The sequence below is a fragment of the Linepithema humile genome, chromosome 3 (assembly GCF_040581485.1).
Source record: "Linepithema humile isolate Giens D197 chromosome 3, Lhum_UNIL_v1.0, whole genome shotgun sequence".
Classification (NCBI taxonomy): Eukaryota; Metazoa; Arthropoda; class Insecta; order Hymenoptera; family Formicidae; genus Linepithema; species Linepithema humile.
Window position 1 is genome coordinate 19,837,967 of NC_090130.1, and position 10,553 is coordinate 19,848,519.

Consider the following 10,553-nt stretch of genomic DNA (forward strand, 5'->3'; position numbering starts at 1 on the left):
GATTGACTTCAAAACTGATTAAAAAGCGCTTTAAAAGTAAAAAAAAAATGTATTTTAAAAACAAAATAAACTTACTGAAAGTCTTCTTTTGAAATAACATTATCCAACTTTTTGTACAGACTATAACATGAAAATTTTTAAATTACATTATTTGTATATAAAACATTTATTATATATAATTGCATGCTTTAAATGTGTATAATAATTACATACCCTACTTCTTTATCTCGTGATCTATTTTCTGCTTGGTTCTGATCGTGATTGTATCCTGCTTGGCTCTGACAGAAATTGTATTCTGTTTGGTTCTCATGAAAATTGCGTTCTACTTCACTGTGATTGTATCCTACTTGGCTTTGATCAAGATTGTTGTTCTCGTAAGTAGATATTAGTCGAAAAGGTTGTTCCTGTTATATAAAATATTTATTTGAAAAATTTGAATTTTACTTAAACTGTTTATTAAAATTGTAATATTATACCTGGTAATAGGGTACTTCATATCGCTGAGTTTGAGAAGAACGTTTATGGAAAGAAGTTGGAACAGATTTTTCGTTAGAAATGCTATTAGTATGAGACTCATACGGATATGAATTTGCAGCGGAACAAGGGAAAGATGTAGTTTCCATTGTATGCTTATTACAACTTGATGAACTGCTTCGTGTTAATAATTCAGTATACGTCTTTTCATGCACTACATTATTATCTGAATATTGTTTATTAGTAACATTTGGCAGTCTATCTACTTGCGAAACTAGATTTAGATTTGGATTTAATCGTAAAAAACTATTAAAGATTGCAGGAGACGCATGTTCAATGAAGACATTGTCTCTTCTGGCTTCGTTTTCCTTATTATTGCTTAGTTCTTTTCTTATTTGATTAATATCATTTGCAATTTCAATAGTTTGTTCTGATTGATTATTTTTATACTTTCGAATTCTTTTAATCGATTTCTCTTTATCTGACGATGAAGTGGTCACATATTTTTTAGGCCGTACAATCGGACGAGAAGGATGACCTAAGCTATAAATAAAAATTTTCTTTATTATAATTAAACGTTACTTACTATTATTTTACGATAAATTATTTTATTTTATTAAAAAAATACATTAATATTGTTAATCAACATTAAATATCATTAATATATTGAAGATGTAAACCAATATGGATGTATGTATGTATTTACCGTTTTGATAGTCCTGTTCAATGCGTATTTAATATGAAATTAGCACGTTTCCGAGGCCTCTTTTGAATTTCTTTTTCGCTCTTATTGTCCATTCTGACAGTAATATATGCAACCATTAAATACATTAATATGTCTAAAACAACTTAAAAAAGTACGTAAAATTCATCCTAAAATAAAGTACTGTAGAAGTATGCAGTTTGTAACACATATAAACTATACGTCGAAAAATAAAAACAATATTAACAATCAAATCCTGCATGCAAAGATCATATAAAGATGTCTCCAAATACGTCCAAATAAGTACATCAATGTACTATACAAATGCATCATAAAGAAAATGTTAGAAAATAAAACAAGGAAACTTAAACTATAAGAAACAAAAGAAAGAAAAAAGAATACACAAAATAATGGTACATATTACGATTATAGAAAAATCGAAACAATATATTTTCTATCCATAGGCTCATTAGTCTCAATAATACTAGAATCTGAACCCTCACCATCGTTAATTGCCCAACATGGTGTCAAATAACATTTAGCCTTCACTTCATTAATAGAAACAATATTAAAATTATTACACAATCCAGAACATTTTAATACACCGATTAAGGAAGAAGAGATACCAACGTCATAAAAATCTTCGACGATTCCAAATTTTGTAATTACTAAATAATGTAAACTTCTCTTTTCTAAAATATTATGTATAATACACACTGATGAATCACAAAGAACACAACACCTATCACCCAAAGAGTCGACATTTATAAAGATGTACTTATTCCGTATCTTTTTATATTGAGAAATACCAACTTCAGAAAATTCCAAAGGCAAAGGTCCCTCATTATGTTTTCCAAAAAATTTGATCTTATCAGCATCACATACTGGTTTAAGTTTTTCTTGTCTTTCCCTCTCGGATTGCCTATAGAAAAATTGTTGGAGAGGACGATGAGGTTTTCTATAATACTTTCTAAAAAACGAAATATTATTTTCAAAAGGAAAGGCTGAAAAAGAATCAAGAGGACCTAGCCGTTCTACATCTTTTGTTAAATGTAGCAATGCATGAACATTATATGAGAGGAAAGTGTGTTCATAAAATTCAGAAGACTTTTTCACAAATGTTTCAAGAGCAAGTTTTCCAAAAAGTAAGAATGTTTGCGAAATTGCTGGGTGACACAGTGCACGTATTGCTGCATGCAAAAGTAGAAAATGCATATAACCTTGCTTTTCCATAATATTTTCCAAAACTATTGGTTTTGGAAACCCAGTATACAAAAGAAATTGACGACCTTCAGACGCTTTATAATCCTTATAATCAAACAATGATCTCGGTTTTCTTGCAAATTCTCGTGGACAATACGAAGCAAGATGTTGAAGTCTTTTTGAAATTATATCTTGATTTCGACCACATAATTTCATTTTTTTCCCATATTTCCCAGTAACCCATGCAGTCAACAACTTTTTGACGATACCTATACAAATCAAATGCATATATTCAAAGGGTACTTGTGAAACCATACCCATTGATAAATGATTTAGTGGACTTGGTCCTTTGTGATGATCTTCATCAATGAGTTGAGCATATTCATCATCCGTTCGTAAATGATGATTTGTGCCTATAAAGATCATTTGATCTTTGTATCGAGTACCAACAACTTTACATTTGGAACACGGATTACTAGAAGTATGTCCAAAATGATTTAATATCCATGAACGTGCAAGTGCATCTGCAATGAAAGCTCGCAATATTACTGGAATTTGTTTTTGAAGAAAGAAAATACCATTATCAACAACTTGCAGTACATCTTCTATGAACTGATTAAGAAAAAGATCAACACTATATGGTTTTTTTGGCCCTTTATATATTCCTACAACTTCAGGTGTAGAATTAGCAATGTTACTTATGGAACATTGAATCGGCCAAATTTGCATATTGCCCGATTTATTCAATTTGGCCCCGTCAGTACTCCAATCTACTTGAAGTACATCTGGAATTAAGTTTGGTTGTGTCTTTTGTAAAATTCTAAGAAGAGCCTTTGCGAATCCTATATGTAAATATTCACCAGGCTTAATTTTAGATATGATAGGGCCTTTGCGCGGAGTGTGTAATAATGTCCGTGAATCTTTTGGAAGATATGAAAGACATAGTAGTGATCGTAATGTTTTTAAAATAATATTGCCTTGTGTGTGTGTAAGATTGCCTTGTATAAAAGCTTCTGCAAGAGATGTTTGAAACACATGAAAATTATTAATTTTTGTATTTGAATTGCAATCACTTTCAGGTAAAATGTTCCTTTTGGAATAGAAATTATTAACATTCATTGGAACAGAAGAAGAAAGTTCACTAAACTGTTCATTGACAACAGAAGAAAGTTGATTAAATTCGTCATTAACAATAGAAGAAAGTTCACTGTGTTGTTCTTGAACATTAGACATTTTATCAATATAAGAATTGTCTAATGCTGGGGCTACACAATTATCAATCAGAGCCCGTGGATTATCTAGTCGCATATTATTATCCCTTTGATTATTTTGTTGTAACAAGTTTAATATGCGTGTACGTTGACGTGGTAATAACTTATACATTGATTTCCGACCACGTAACATTTTGAAATTTCGTGTTTTAAAAGAAGAACTCATTTCAACAATGCCAAATAAAAAATAAATTATAAAACTATCAACTATTACACAAATAAAGCACAAATTATTAACTATATCAACAATATAAACACAAATTATGTTACTTTAGCAACAAAAAAAATATTAATAATTAAGTAATTAAAGAAATTGTAATAAAATAAAATGACAAACTTATATGTCGCAGTGTATTGTTATCTTAAAAAAATATACTCTCACTAAAAATGTAGTGTTCAAAGTTTTACTATTATCTGTAAAAAATATGAAAATAATAAAAAATTAGCAAAGAACAATTTATAATATATAAAAGATGATTGAATAACTAAAATTTAATACAGGTCACCCATATAAAATATTACAAGTCAATAATTCTAAAAAAACTTTACAAAAAAAAAAAAGAAAGTGATGATAATATTAGACTATTATATGCATGTTATAACAAAGCTACATAAATATTTATAAGAATATATATTTCTAAATAGTATAATATCTTACAAAATATTATTTGAAAATTATTTTTTATTTAACTAAATCTATACAACATCTATAAAATGTTAAAACTCAAACATCTGAGAAATTAAAATATATAACAATCAATTAATATAATAGAAAGGCATAGAGAGCCGTCGCGGGATGTTAGTGCGAAATTATAATTTTTCTTAAAGAAATTAATTTGTTAGTCTACGTGAGACAGTTAAATTTGTACACCGATCTCTGGTTCGAGATACTTAAAGTGTACGAAAATTTTAGTACATTGTTCTCACATATGGAGAATCAGTATGTACTGATAGGAATTATTAGAAAGAAGGGAATAGAGAAAAAATATCAGGGCGCGAGTGGCTAAGCCGGGAATTGAACCCGGGTCTTCCGCTTGCCGGGCGAATGTTCTACCACTAAACTACTCAGACCCCACGCTTCTAACATTTATTTCTCTTAGTTTAGGAAATCAACAAATCTGTAGGACATAAACGCGTCATAATGCCCGCGTGATTTAAAACAATTTAACACATATAAAGGAATGGCTCAAATGATAACAATCAATTAATATAATAGAAAGGCATAGAGAGCCGTCGCGGGATGTTAGTGCGAAATTATAATTTTTCTTAAAGAAATTAATTTGTTAGTCTACGTGAGACAGTTAAATTTGTACACCGATCTCTGGTTCGAGATACTTAAAGTACATACTGATTCTCCATATGTGAGAACAATGTACTAAAATTTTCGTACACTTTAAGTATCTCGAACCAGAGATCGGTGTACAAATTTAACTGTCTCACGTAGACTAACAAATTAATTTCTTTAAGAAAAATTATAATTTCGCACTAACATCCCGCGACGGCTCTCTATGCCTTTCTATTATATTAATTGATTGTTATCATTTGAGCCATTCCTTTATATGTGTTAAATTGTTTTAAAATATATAAGTAATACGTATAGTACTATTCTGTAGAAAAGAATAACGTGAAAAGTAATGTCAGAAATTGTAATAAAAAATTATAATAAAAAATACTTACACGTTATAGTATATAATTTTGGTTTCCAATAAAAATGCTTTTGCCAATAAATTTGGTTTCCAATAAATGCTTTCGCTTTTAACAGCTTTTTTTCTTAAAAAAGTGCTTGAAAAACTCTGTTATCTGTAACATATAAAAAATATTAATACAATAAGAAATTAGCAAAGAGCAATAGCAATTTTAAATGTATAATGTATATAAGGATTGAATAATTAAAATCTAATATTAATTATTATTGTAGAATAAATAAGGCAAGTAAATATAAATAATATGTAAAAATGATAAACACATAAAAACTTATGTAATAGCAAAGTCTTAGAAGTATAAGCATACATATTTAACATGTAACGCATATAAAATGTTTATAAATACATAAAAATCTAAGAAAAATTAGTCAGCTAATCATGAAATGTCAATTTTTTTATTAAGGTGCTTTCAATTTTTATCACAAATAAATAATAGTTGAGATGTTACACAATACATGGGAGGTTATAAACCTTTAAATATATATGTAAAAAACAAATAATTAAATAATTTAACAGATTAAAAATATAATAAGAAATTCGACTTACATTATACAATGTTGCTTTTTCTCAATAAAACACTCATATATGTTCACTTAGAATGTTCACTTAGAACAGCGCTCGGAATTAGTTGCACATTTCGGGCCGATTTCCGAGACGACGCCTCCTGTTCCCCCACTACCGCCCGGCCGCTGGAGCCCGAGCCGCCGATAGCTCTGGCTCAGGAGCGTTTTATATTAGAAATAGGCTGGATTGTTTAGGCATCTTTCAGGAAATCGTAACATTTTCTTCATTACATAAATAATGTTTATTTTTATTAATACATAATATATATATTTAATTATTAATGAAAATAAACATTATTTATGTAACAAAGAAAATATTACTATTTTCTGAAAGGTACCTCAACAACCCAGCTTATTTCTTATATAAAACGCTCCTGCGCCAGAGCTATCGGCGGCTCGGCCGCCAGCAGCCGGGCGGTAGTGGGGGAACAGGAGGCGTCGTCTCGGAAATCGGCTCGAAATGTGCAACTAATTCCGAGCGCTGACTTAGAACAATACAACGGCTTATAATGGCCTATAATGGCCGATGCCGACTCGGCATTGCCGAGAGCAATCGATCGGTGATCCACAATTACACGTAAAACAGGAAAGAGAGAGCACTACCACTACTTACGGAGTATGTCTATCCTTCGATTTTGGTGATAGCTCGTCCATAAGATTGCGCAGTCTATTTTTTAAATCAATGCTTTTGTTATATTCATTTATAATGTTAACCAGCAGGGGATTCAATAATTACACCAGTATGGTTATTAGAATACTAACGTGACTATATTTTCTATAAGTCTATGGATATATCGAGTACTTATATATTCTCCTGCTTACACGCACACAGGCTTCCTGTTCCAAGCCGGAAAACGGAATGCCACGATCGGCACACGCCCGCACGCTAATTGCTTGAGCGCCCACATATCGCAACCTAAACTTGGCGCTCTTATACTCGGCGCGTCTTATGAATCCGAATACATAACAGCTCTTCCTTTTTTTTACAAAAGTTCCTTAATTGTACATATAAAAGAAAACAATTTAATAACTCAACGCAACGCATACATATTTTTTTATTAGTGTGAAAATAGAAAATCTGAGTACCGATCCGGTTCCCTTCTATTTCGTTTGGGCCGTTCGTTACGAACTTGTTCCCCCGAGTGCTTATCAGTTGCCTCTATAGGCAATGCTATTTGTTCGCCTGTATCCTTCTCTGTCCCTTTCTCAGGTGAAATGTGGACGGTGCTACTTTTTGATTTATCATTTGTCACTGTATCCGGTCTCTCTCTACTCGACTTAATTTCTGACTTATCTAAGTCTGGATTTGAATAGTTAAATCTATCCATCACCTCTTGCGATTTATTATTATCAGTGTTTTGTTCGTTCAGACGCAATTGATTTACATGTCTTTTCCAGATTTTTCCATTCTCTAATCTTATTAAATAATGTAACTTTCCTAATTTCCTGTAAACTATACCGAAACGCCATTTTGATTTTTTATCTAAGTATTCACGTGCTACAATTTTATTTCCCACTTGAAAATTTCTTGTTTCATTACTCCTTACTGATTTTTTTTTTTTTCAATTTCTTTTGGAGACAATAGATCCAACCGATTTCGCAATTTTCGTCCGAACATGATTTCGGCGGGTGATTGTTTTAACTCCGGAAATGGAGTAATGCGGTAATGAAACAAAAACTTTTGAACGCTACCTATTACATTTTCTTTTCCTAAATTTGTTTTACGCAGCCATTGTTTCAATGTTTGTACGAATCTTTCCGCTGCACCATTGGTAGCCGGATGATAAGGAGCTGTCAATCTATGGATAATCCCATTTGCTTTGATAAAATCTTGAAACTCTTGTGATATGAATGTTCTACCATTATCTGTTACTAGCATTCGTGGAATACCGAATCTAGCAAAAATTTCACGACATTTTTCAATAGTACTTGGAGCAGTAATATTACTCATTACATAAACTTCAGGCCATTTAGTATGCGCGTCAACGCAAACTAGAAAATTATGACCTGCAAATGGTCCTGCAAAATCCATATGGATTCTTTGGAACGCTTCCTCAGTAGGTTCCCAATGATGCAAAGGCGCAGGCTTCGGATTATTTTGAACGCGACTACATTCATTACAACTACGAACAGTTTTTTCAATTTCTAAATCTATTCCTTGCCACCAAACATAGTTTCTCGCTAGGGCTTTCATTCTAACAATGCCTATATGGCCTAAGTGCAGTTCTTTAAGGATTTTATTTCTAAATTTTTTTGGAATTACAACTCTATCTTTCCTTAACAGAATTCCGTTATTTAACGCAAATTCGTGGTTTTGCAAACCAAATTTTTTTAAACATTTACCTTGTTCCAGAGCTTCAACTATTTTTAAGAGATTCTCATCTTTTCGTGTTTCTGTTTGAATTTCGCATGCTTTAACAGGTAGCATATTTAACGTATCAACAGTATACACGTCTAGCGCATCATACTTCGCCCTATTATTTTCTTTTATCGGTAGTCGCGAAAATCCGTCAGCGTTTCCATGATTTTCAGTTTTTCTAAATTTTATATCAAAATCAAAACCTTGGAGGAAAACCGCGTAGTGCTGCATCCGCATTGCACTGTACGCCGGTAAGCCTTTTCCAGGATTCAAAATTTGCGTTAACGGTTTATTATCCGTGAGTAAAATGAAATGTTTACCGTATAGAAAATTATGAAACTTTTTTACTCCGAAAATAATGGCATACGCCTCTTTATCGATTTGCGTATATTTTCTTTGCGTATCATTTAACGTGCTCGAAGCATATTCTATTACTCGCTCTGTTCCGTTTGGATAAACATGCGATAATACGGCTCCGACACCATATGGACTAGCATCCGTAGCTAAAACGATTGGCAGATTTGGATTGAACGACACTAAAATTTTATCATTACAGAACGCTTGTTTTGCGCTATTAAACGCCCTTTTACAAGCTGCGGTCCATTTAAAATGCGAATTCTTTTTCAACAAGTCATTTAATGGTTTCAACATGTCACTCATATTTTCTATAAATCGTCCGTAATAATTTATTAAACCAATGAACGCTCGCACTTCGGATACGTTCTTGGGTCTTGGCAGCTTTTCTACTGCTTCCATTTTCTTTTTCTCCTTTTTTATACCATCTTTTCCGATAATGTGCCCGCAGTATGAAATTTGATTTTTTTTAAATGCACATTTTTCTAAATTTATTCTTATATTATATTCTGATAAACGACTCAAGACTAGTTCTAAAATCTCAAAATGTTTTTCAGTGTTTACACTTGCGATCTTAATATCGTCCAGAAAAACAGTAATATCTGGAATATTTTTCAAAATATTTTCGATCGTTCTCTGCCATATCGCCGGTGCCGATGCTACTCCATACATAAGTCGATTACATTGATATAGACCCTTGGAAGTATTAATTGTAAGGATTTCTTTATCTTCATTTCTTAACTCTAATTGCAAATAGGCTTGTTTTAAATCTATTTTTGAAAACACCTTACAACCAGCCATCTTAGCAAAAAGTTCCTCATGAGTGGGTAATGGATGCTCATCAACGATTAAACATGAATTTACCGTTACGCTGAAATCGCCACATATTCTCACCCCGCCGTCTTTCTTTAAAACTGGGACAATCGGAGTTGCCCAGGTGGATGCTTCTACTGGTTTCAAAATTCCCGCTTCAACCATTCTATTTAACTCATTTTCTACTTTATTTTTAATTTGGAAAGGCACTTGTCTACTACGCAAAAACACAGGTTGTGAGTTTGGTTTTAAGTTTAATTGAGCTTTGATTTTTTTAATTGGTTCAAAATCCTCACTTGTTACATTAGCGTATTTTTCTAACAGATTTTTCAAACGATTATTACACGATTGTTCTACTAAATGTAATGATTTCGCCTCTTCCAGGCTCTCTTTAAATTTGTTAAATGATTTTAATTGATTTATCCATTCACGACCCAAGAGTGGCTGTCTATTATATTCGACTACATACATATTCAAATGCTTCCACGTATCTACATCTTTTACTTTAACTTTAACAAATCCTATAGGAACGAAATTCTTTTTACAATATGTTCTTAATTTCAACTTAGTTTTCAAAATTTTTGATTTGGGGAAATTTAATTTCACCCAAGGCTGACTCACCAGCGTTACCGCCGCACCTGAATCCACGTCGAATTCTATTTTCTTATCTTCTATTTGGAGAGAGACCGAATACTTTGACCGATGATTCTCATGTTCGTGCTCTTGGTCTACTGTGGCGATATCTACACAGTCTGTTTGACCTTTCTTCTTGCACACTTTTTTTAAATGGCCGTAACCGCCGCATTCCAAACATTTCGTACCCCGAGGAAGAGAGCAGGAAGGCGCTAAATGGTTTCCACCACACCTAAAACATATAATTTTATTATTATTTTTGAACCCGTTTTTGAAATGTTTTACAACTTCTGCATTATGTGCTGTCTTCTTTGACTCCGCTTTCCCGAACGGCTGCTTCCTGCGATCCTTTTCCTTTGACTTCTTCTTGTTTTTACTTCCAGCTCCGACGAAGTCGACTGCCACTGCCGATTCGTCCTTCAGCTTGTTTACCCCTTGATCAGCCATCTCCATTGCGCAGGCGATTTTGAGAGCTCG